General features: G+C 44.6%; 1 long non-coding RNA gene across 1 annotated transcript; it reads right to left on the bottom strand.

Moving 5' to 3' along the window:
• Positions 1 to 546: 546 nt before the first annotated feature.
• LOC120732965 lies at positions 547 to 2,574 on the bottom strand. Its single transcript, XR_005695713.1, has 2 exons — positions 2,320 to 2,574; positions 547 to 1,984 (listed from the first exon to the last, which is right to left on the bottom strand). It is a non-coding gene; the product is annotated as an uncharacterized LOC120732965 (long non-coding RNA).
• Positions 2,575 to 10,780: the final 8,206 nt, after the last annotated feature.

The raw sequence follows: 10,780 nt of genomic DNA, 5'->3' as shown, positions 1-10,780 counted from the left end.
CACTGAAGTAGTGGCTGTGTGGAGTATGTGTTCAGTCATCAGCATAAAAGGGGAATACAATGCAACTGAGTTAACTCAGTACAGAACCAAGAGGGGGCCGAGAACTGAGCCCTGTGGGACACCACACCACAGAGGACAGCACGGCACAAAAAGTTCACCCTGCCAAGCAGGACCTGAACCACTCCAGGGCCCCTCGTGCCCACCCAGTGCTGCAAACCAGAGAGTAATATGGCGTGATGCACTGTATCAAGCCAGCTGTCAAATCTAAAAGCACCAGAACAACACAGTCCCGAGCGTCAGGAGCTAAAAATATGTCCTTAAAACTTTGAACAGGGCTGATTCAGTGAAAGGGTTTAAAATCTGACTGGAAAACATCTAAAACATTTTGCTTTCCCAGGAAGGCCATTCATTGGCTGCGAGCTCTTTTCAAGACATTTGGAAAGAAAAGGTAGTTTGGAGATAGACCTGTAATTTACAAGAGTCATAGGATCAAGAGCAGGTTTTTTAATCAGGGGTTTGACTACAGCATGTTTAACATCTTTAGGGACAACACCTGACATCAAACTGTGGTTTGCTCAAAAAGCAAAGGTCCAACTGCAGTTAACACGTGTTTTAAGAGTCGAGGAGGGGCAGCATCATTTGGAGACCCTGCAGGCTTAAAACGACCAACAGGCTCCTTTAAAGCGGACAGAGTCATCGGCTCAAAGACAGCAGAGCAGGAAGCAGAGACTGAGAGGTCATGAGCAGAAAGATCTGAGCCCTGGTGGAGGAGACCTTCTCAATAAAACAGCACACAAACCGCTCACAGGCTGCAGACGAGGCCTCGATACAGTCGGAGCAGAGTTAATGGTCTTAAATAAAACACGTGTTGTGACAGTTTGACGGAATAATGTCAGATACGTGTTTTTTACAGTTGTGTTTAAAGCAGCTGTGTAGACTGATGCTCAGTTTGATGGTACAAACGTATCAGGAGTGACATCATTGATATTTACTAGATACAGAACACAGTGAGCCTACACTGTTCACTGCATCACTCCATGCTTGCACTGAGCACCACCTGCTATCATGTATACATCTACTGAGCACTTTTCATTTTTGCTTTCTTTCAGCGTTGTCTGACAGTGTGTTTTGCACTAAGCAGCAATTTGCTAATGTTGTAAAGCTGCTCAACATTTGGAAATAAAACCCATTCTGATTCTGCACAAAGAAAGCTCAGTGGTGGAATCAAATATGACATTTCAGTCAAAATTCAAGGTATTTATTTCTATTTCATATCATTTATGAGCCCTGTGTGAAAGCTTTAGTTACATTTAAGGGCAATATCCCAAAAATAAAGTCAGAGATTTGATCCGTGTGTGTTTCAGATGAAATGAAGACAAACTGATGCAGTAAATCTTCTCTTATTGATGACAAAACTGTGCAGCATAATTTACTTCAGATGTTGCAGATGTGAGAGCATAAGCAGGCTGATGTTTGGAGGCTCTAACAGCAGAGAGATGATACAGAAACATCTTTAGAAAATACTGACACACTTTATGAAGGGACAACTTTGTGTCTAAATGAGCTGCACACTTTCCCCACTGAAACCAGCACAATCCCACTGATGAAAACAATATTTGAACTACATATATTCTGGATAAATCAAAGCATTATCAAAGTTGTCTGTGGTTCCCTTATTTTTCCTTGGTTCCCTGTCAGATCCTGCAGGACGAACAGCAGTGAGTGGTTCCTGTATGCAGCTGTTACAGGTTGTGTTGGAGATGCTTCTGCAGATACAGGAAGCAAATATAAAAGTGTTTTCAGTGTTTTTAGCAGTCCCTCAACTACAGAGAGCTGTCTGCTCTCCTCTGCATCTCTCAGCTGCTGCTGGCTCCTCTTCCTCCTCCTCCTCCTCACACACTGTCCTGGATCTGTCCTGGTGTCTCATCAGGGGTGGAGAGCCTCCGTCTCCTCTCACCTTCTCAGGCTCTTCTGACTCTGGACACTTGCAGAAGGAAATCAACCACAGCAGTCAGCAACAAAAGCAGCAGAAGTTTATCAAATCTGTGTGAACTTGCAGGATGAAAACACCGTTTTCTCTTATCGTCACACAGACACACTTTATGTGTTTGAATCAGAGAGAAACAGGATCCTGCAGAGTGTTGGTCTTTATAACAAAGGTGACAGACTCGGGTTGTTTGATATAAGCCTGACAACAACAGCAGGAAACAGCAGGAGGACTTCTCCATCTACTGTCTGTCTCATTGTTAGCGCTTTAAACAGGATGAGAGCTCTTTAAGGACAAACTGCAGCACAGCATGCTTGAGTCTGCGTCCTCACCGCAGTTCGCGGGCCACATATTTGCTCAACCGTCTGCTCGGTGTTTCCTGAACCGTTTAAGTACGTTTGGCTTCACAGCGACAAACAGACGGAGCTTCGGCAGAAACCTGAACGAACTAACGGAGAAAGAGCGCGTTAAACGCGACCTCACTAACGTCACGTAACTTAGCCGAAGGGTCGCTAAATGCGACTTTAAGACTTCTCATTATGCTAACATTTGTTCCGCGGTATATTTGCAGTGGGACAAAAGCGCCGCGCTCACTTTGAAGACGGTATTTCTGCGCGTCACTTCGGCCGTCCGCCATTTTTCTTCAACCGCTGACTCGCAGTGTATCCTGGGATATGGTGAGGGCGCGGCTTCTATCCGTGCGCTCGTGCGTTCTGTGTGGCGTCACTGGCAGATCAAAGGAATCAGCTTCTGCTTCGATCGTCACAGCCACGTCACAGGCAGGGGAAGCTTTAAATAGGAGCGCTCACACAGAAACATCACTGCTCATCTGTTTGCAAATGTTCAACAGTCGGCGTTCTCCCAACAAGGAAATTATCCAGCTGTTCTCTCAAACCCAGAAAATCTAATGTGCGATACAACCATGTCAACACGCAGCGAAAACGAAAATACAGTCGTGGTCACACCAGACCAGATTATGCCACCTTTCAACAGGTGCTTCCAAAGGCTCTCTGGAGCTGAGTGGAGCATGATAGAAAGTGGCACATGCGACTCAGGCGTCCGAGCGGTGCTCGCTGATATGATTTGTGAAATCATTCAGACCGCCTCTAGCAGAATCCTCAAAAATGCCCTTCCTGTTATTCAGGATCGCATGATGAAGGAAGATCCGGAGCCTTTAGGTGCGGGGAAAATAAGCCCGTCCCTCGGAGACTCCATCTCAGCCGCCATCGCCGGCGCTCTTAACGTCCCGGAACAGCGACCTGAGAGCACCGACGAGCTGACACGGATGGTTGAGGAAGAGATCTCCGAAAAGGTCAGCTCAACGGTCAAACTCGTTAGAGAAAGCCCCGATCTCCCGCAAGACCCCGCCGTTTATGTCAGCGGCAAATGTAGTAATATTAAAAAGCTGCACCGCATGGTTTGCCACGCTGCCTCGTGCCTCAAAAGGCACGCGCGTGAGCTGTCGAGCGGCTCTGATTCCGGTACAGAAAGTACGGATTCAAAGATGTCCGTGCAATCAGCAATCGCAGAGATTTCTGTGATTCTGTCATCAAGGAGCTCAGATGGAGAGATGACAGATAAAGATGAGGAAGAAACTCTAACAGAAAAGGACGAAACAAAACGAGCCGCAGGAAGCCAAAGTTTCCGGGCTGCAACCCCAGTAGAAGTGGTTGCAGCTGACATCGTAAATGAGATCATTGGCGACATGGATGTAAGCAGCGAAGAGCCCTGTGAGAGGAGTCCTGCCTTTAATGCAGGATTAATTACCAACAAGCTGAGAGACTTCTTCTCCAGATGGTTGCAATCCACCTCTCACTCCCGGCTCAAAGCACGCAAACAGCGCTTTTCCATGTTTGCCAGAAAACAATTTGAAACAACGAAAAAAGACCTGAGAAAAGTAATAAAGGCAAACAGAAAATTTCTTGTTTGTCTGAAAAACATTTGCAAGGACCCCAAAGGTGACACGGTGCCCTCTGATAAAAGTACGGTTTCCAGCCGAAACACACTGCTCCGTTACATACGCTCCTCTCCCGTCGACTTCGACGCGATTAGATCAGACGTCAATCAGTTGTATGAGAAATTAACAAAGAAAGAAAAAGTCTTCAGCATCCACAAAACAGTGGAAAACTTTAGAACTGGTGGAGCAACCAGAGATTTCACTGTGGAGTTAACGGCAAAAATGTTTGATCTACTTATGACGGATCGACTGTATCAAGTCCCCGAACCTGTAATGGGTAGATCCCTGTCTGACACCGTCATCTGCAGGACTCCACAACCAGCACATGGATCAATGCGTCCCTTTTCTGCTGAAGTCCTCTATGTGCTCGTAGAAGACGCAGTAGAAAAGTTTGTACAAAAACTTTTACTCTGGGTGGAGAACGAAGACGAAGATCACCTGATTGAGGACAAAATTTCTGTGGCTGTGGAAGAAATCCAGAACATTATTAAAAGAACGAGGAAAACAACAAAGGAAACCAGCACAGATTCAGATGGAAGTGGAAGAGAATCTGTTCCGACACCTGTAACACCAAAGTCTGGGAGCAGTACCCCAGAAAAATGCTTTCTGGTACCTTTTCAGTCACCTGATCAGACACCTGATCAGTCACCAAAGTCTGGGAGCAGTACCCCAGAAAAATGCTTTCTGGTACCTTTTCAGTCACCTGATCAGTCACCAAAGTCTGGGAGCAGTACCCCAGAAAAATGCTTTCTGGTACCTTTTCAGTCACCTGATCAGTCACCTGATCAGACACCTGATCAGTCACCAAAGTCTGGGAGCAGTACCCCAGAAAAATGCTTTCTGGTACCTTTTCAGTCACCTGATCAGACACCTGATCAGACACCTGATCAGTCACCAAAGTCTGGGAGCAGTACCCCAGAAAAATGCTTTCTGGTACCTTTTCAGTCACCTGATCAGACACCTGATCAGTCACCAATGTCTGGGAGCAGTACCCCAGAAAAATGCTTTCTGGTACTTGATCAGACACCTGATCAGACACCTGATCAGTCACCAAAGTCTGGGAGCAGTACCCCAGAAAAATGCTCTCTGGTACCTTTTCAGTCACCTGATCAGTCACCAAAGTCTGGGAGCAGTACCCCAGAAAAATGCTCTCTGGAACTTGATCAGACACCTGATCAGACACCTGATCAGTCACCAAAGTCTGGGAGCAGTACCCCAGAAAAATGCTCTCTGGAACTTGATCAGACACCTGATCAGACACCTGATCAGACACCAAAGTCTGGGAGCATTACCCCAGAAAAATGCTCTCTGGAACTTGATCAGACACCTGATCAGACACCTGATCAGTCACCAAAGTCTGGGAGCATTACCCCAGAAAAATGCTTTCTGGTACCTTTTCAGTCACCTGATCAGACACCTGATCAGTCACCAATGTCTGGGAGCAGTACCCCAGAAAAATGCTTTCTGGTACTTGATCAGACACCTGATCAGACACCTGATCAGACACCTGATCAGTCACCAAAGTCTGGGAGCAGTACCCCAGAAAAATGCTTTCTGGTACCTTTTCAGTCACCTGATCAGACACCAAAGTCTGGGAGCATTTCCCCACAAAAACGCTCTGCCAGTGTTTCAGGCTCACCCAAGGATTCCTCTGACATGTCAGAGATGAGGTCTGTATCAGCGTCATCTTCTGATGCTGAGAGAATTTGCAGTGACCTCGCCATTCTCCTCATGATGAGAGTCATCAGAAAATCTAACCCTGAAACTCACCACTTTTTTGCCAGTGCAGCATGTACTACAAAAGAACCTGAGGCGATCCTCAAGCGTCTGAGAGATCTGATGCAGCCTGAACTCAGCAGCACAGAGTCCGTCACAAGTCTGATGAATGACAAGAAAAAGTTCATCAAGAAAATGACCAAATGCCTCATCAAGGAGTTTGGCTCCCCAGACACTGTGTTAAAGGCTGCGATGGCAAAGGATGCGTCTTTTGATGAGGTTCTGACAAAGCATCTACAAATGCGCCTCGGAGTCATCCCCGGTCCTCCCAAAAAGTCCAAAATTTCCAGGTTTTTTTCAGCGTTGGGAAAAACTCTGCGAAAACCCTTCAGGTGGTTCACTAAAGCCAGAGATGATTGAAATGACCATCCTGGCTTTTCCCCGCCGCCCTGCTTCTTTTAACATCTTGAAGCAGAATTTTAGCACCAAATCCAAATTCTAACAACTGTAGTTCACGCCATCTCGTCTCCTTTTTGATTTCCATCCCCCCCAACCGGTCGCAGCGGATGGCCGTCCCTTCTGAGCCCGGTTCCGTTGGAAGTTTCTTCCTGTTAAAAGGGAGTTTTTCTTCCCCACAGTCGCCTCGTGCTTGCTCAGAGGGGGATCGTTTGATTGTTGGGGTTCTCTGTAGTACTGTAGGGTTTTGACCTTACAGTACAAACAGGGAGGAGACTTTGTGATTTGGTGCTTGATTATGCAAAATATCTAATTTGGCATAAAATAAAAATGTAAAATAATTAAAAATACATTCCGACTTTGTTTGTGTTTTTCTTCTGTTGTCAAATATGTAGAAAGTGTTGCACGTGTGATTTTAGTCATTTAGCATCAACATGTAGCCAACATGTGTCTGTTTGTGATCCTGCTGCATCTGTTTTTGTCTGATTTGTAATGATAATAATAATAATAATGATAATACTTTTTATTTATAGGCGCCTTTCAGACCCTCAAGGTCACCTCACAGTAGCACGTAAACAATACCATGAAAAACATAAGAAAAATGTATATATAGCAAACATGGTAGATAAAATTTAGACATAAACAGTCATAAAAGTATAAAAGCAAATATAAAAACTGAGCAGGTAAAAATGGCCTAAGACAGATCAGCTGTATGCAATTCTAAACAGATGGGTTTTGAGTAGTGATTTAAACGTATTGAGACAGTGTGTGGAAGTATGCCCTAAGAGTGGGGCTTTCCCACACTGCGTTGGCGTTATTCATTTTCAAGCTGATATCATTTGTACAGTTAGTTTTCTGTCTATTGTTTTTCTGCACACAGTATACAGCAGTTCCTGCAAAATAAAATGGATGTAAGGAAATCCATTACAAGCTGTAAATCTGCTTGAATGAAGCTGTAGTTGGTGCATTTGGCCTCTGGGAGGCAGTGTTGCATTCAGCTTCTACTTTGGACCAAACGCTGATGCAGATTTGAGCTCAGGTTAAACTGACTGAGAATGAAAAATGCAGGTGGAGCCGACAGCAGACCCTTTAAGTGCTCATCTGCTTCAGGTACACCCACCATGCACAAGCAGCTCACATGAACTGGGTGAAGGAGGCCGGACAATCGCATGAAGTGGGTTTTCAGAGGATCTCTGGACTGAGCTGAAGCAGTTTGGACCCTCTGAGTAAAAACACATAAAAGCTGGTTGACACCTTCTGAGTCTCGGCTCGTGTTCAGTCATCCTTTCTCTTTAATTCGCCTGTTAAAGCAGGAGAAATTGTTTTTCTGGTTTGGGATCAGGCAGACTTCTGCATCGGGGTCAGGAAACACAGGACAGACATGAGAGGCTTCTTTATTATTACAAAGATGGTTTCAGACTGCAGTTTGGTTGTTGTTACATTCAATAAAGTGTAAAAGTGTTCATGTTTGACATGAGATGGTCAAACTTGTAGATGCAGGGAGTTTCCAATAAGAAAGAAGCTCTAAAATAACAAGACAGGAAGAGTGTTAACACACACACGGCAATACAAAAAGAGAAGTAAGTGGATTATTCTGGACTGAGGTCAGATTGTCTTTGAGGAAGTTTAAAGTTAAAGAAAATGTGGAGATCATCAAACATCGTTTCCAAGCTAATGTCCATGACCCACATCAACTCATGGACTGAACATACACACACACAACCACTAGCACTTTATACAGCCTCTGTAGAAATTAGCCACATATCTCACTGATCTAAACTGCACTACTGTAAACGCCGTGTAGACAATCATACTGTACAATACAATAATTATAATTCTATAAACGGTTTATAGAAGATCAACCATCTTCTATAAACCGCATGCAAGTTATAACCAGCTGTTTATAACTTGCATAGTTCATATTGATATCCTGTTCATAGCCTGTATACTCACTACAGCCTGTACATACTTAGAGCTTATTCATGACATACAGTGGGGCAAAAAAGTATTTAGTCAGCCACCGATTGTGCAAGTTCCCCCACCTAAAATGATGACAGAGGTCAGTAATTTGCACCAGAGGTACACTTCAACTGTGAGAGACAGAATGTGAAAAAAAAATCCATGAATCCACATGGTAGGATTTGTAAAGAATTTATTCGTAAATCAGGGTGGAAAATAAGTATTTGGTCAATAACAAAAATACAACTCAATACTTTGTAACATAACCTTTGTTGGCAATAACAGAGGTCAAACGTTTACTATAGGTCTTTACCAGGTTTGCACACACAGTAGCTGGTATTTTGGCCCATTCCTCCATGCAGATCTTCTCGAGAGCAGTGATGTTTTGGGGCTGTCGCCGAGCAACACGGACTTTCAACTCCCGCCACAGATTTTCTATGGGGTTGAGGTCTGGAGACTGGCTAGGCCACTCCAGGACTTTCAAATGCTTCTTACGGAGCCACTCCTTTGTTGCCCGGCGGTGTGTTTTGGATCATTGTCATGTTGGAAGACCCAGCCTCGTTTCATCTTCAAAGTTCTCACTGATGGAAGGAGGTTTTGGCTCAAAATCTCACGATACATGGCCCCATTCATTCTGTCCTTAACACGGATCAGTCGTCCTGTCCCCTTGGCAGAAAAACAGCCCCATAGCATGATGTTTCCACCCCCATGCTTCACAGTAGGTATGGTGTTCTTGGGATGCAACTCAGTATTCTTCTTCCTCCAAACACGACGAGTTGAGTTTATACCAAAAAGTTCTACTTTGGTTTCATCTGACCACATGACATTCTCCCAATCCTCTGCTGTATCATCCATGTGCTCTCTGGCAAACTTCAGACGGGCCTGGACATGCACTGGCTTCAGCAGCGGAACACGTCTGGCACTGCGGGATTTGATTCCCTGCCGTTGTAGTGTGTTACTGATGGTGACCTTTGTTACTGTGGTCCCAGCTCTCTGCAGGTCATTCACCAGGTCCCCCCGTGTGGTTCTGGGATCTTTGCTCACCGTTCTCATGATCATTTTGACCCCACGGGATGAGATCTTGCGTGGAGCCCCAGATCGAGGGAGATTATCAGTGGTCTTGTATGTCTTCCATTTTCTGATGATTGCTCCCACAGTTGATTTTTTCACACCAAGCTGCTTGCCTATTGTAGATTCACTCTTCCCAGTCTGGTGCAGGTCTACAATACTTTTCCTGGTGTCCTTCGAAAGCTCTTTGGTCTTGGCCATGGCGGAGTTTGGAGTCTGACTGTTTGAGGCTGTGGACAGGTGTCTTTTATACAGATGATGAGTTCAAACAGGTGCCATTCATACAGGTAACGAGTGGGGGACAGAAAAGCTTCTTACAGAAGACGTTACAGGTCTGTGAGAGCCAGAGATTTTCCTTGTTTGAGGTGACCAGATACTTATTTTCCACCCTAATTTACGAATAAATTCTTTACAAATCCTACCATGTGGATTCATGGATTTTTTTTTCACATTCTGTCTCTCACAGTTGAAGTGTACCTCTGGTGCAAATTACTGACCTCTGTCATCATTTTAAGTGGGGGAACTTGCACAATCGGTGGCTGACTAAATACTTTTTTGCCCCACTGTACCTTCATACCATGAACATTGTAACAGACCCATTTCTGTAATACATCTATATTGTGGCTAAATCACTTTCTGGATGGATGCAAACCGCGTTTCATTGCCTTGTACTTGTGACGTGTGCAATGACAATAAAGTTGAATTCTATTCTATTCTCGTGGTGCAATGTGAAGGTTTGGCCAGCAGATGGCGCCATGGTCTTAAACTCCTTAGAGTGTTACTGTGGAGGTGAAGGGCTGGACTTTTAAATGGTCAGTCACACATTTTCAGGAACAACGATGAAGACCTGAAGGAAAACTCGATCATTACCACTCAGACCTTTTCTACTGTTAGCATCTCTGAATAACAAAAATGTTATTGTCCAACAAAACGAGCATTTTTCTAAAGATAAAAAAGAGTCAAATCAACCTGTGAACATCAGCCATTAAAAATCAGCTGATCAGTCACTTCCTGGTGGGCAGACTAAACCGACCCAGAGTCACAGCTCCCAACTTTGGAACAGCTTTCCTCAGCCCATCATTTACTTTATCTCATTCTCATTCTCATTATTTTCTCCTTTATCTCATTCTCACGGTAAAAGAGAAAATAACAAACAATTATTCAAAACACATGATCATTATGAAAAGGAAAAGTAAAGACATGCATCTGTAAACACATCAGCCGTGTCCATGTCAGGGCAGCGACTGCTGACAACTCATTTTATAGATGAGCTTTAATCTGTTTCCTGTTGTTTTTGGCTTTTGTTCCTCTAATGTGTGTGGTGCATGTAGTTGGTGCATTTGGCCTCTGGGAGGCAGTGTTGCATTCAGCTTCTACTTTGGACCAAACGCTGATGCAGATTTGAGCTCAGGTTAAACTGACTGAGAATGAAAAATGCAGGTGGAGCCGACAGCAGACCCTTTAAGTGCTCATCTGCTTCAGGTACACCCACCATGCACAAGCAGCTCACATGAACTGGGTGAAGGAGGCCGGACAATCGCATGAAGTGGGTTTTCAGAGGATCTCTGGACTGAGCTGAAGCAGTTTGGACCCTCTGAGTAAAAACACATAAAAGCTGGTTGACACCTTCTGAGTCT

The sequence above is a fragment of the Simochromis diagramma genome, unplaced genomic scaffold (assembly GCF_900408965.1).
Source record: "Simochromis diagramma unplaced genomic scaffold, fSimDia1.1 OVJJ01000361.1, whole genome shotgun sequence".
NCBI classification, from domain to species: Eukaryota; Metazoa; Chordata; class Actinopteri; order Cichliformes; family Cichlidae; genus Simochromis; species Simochromis diagramma.
This window is presented reverse-complemented; position numbering and strand designations above follow the sequence as displayed.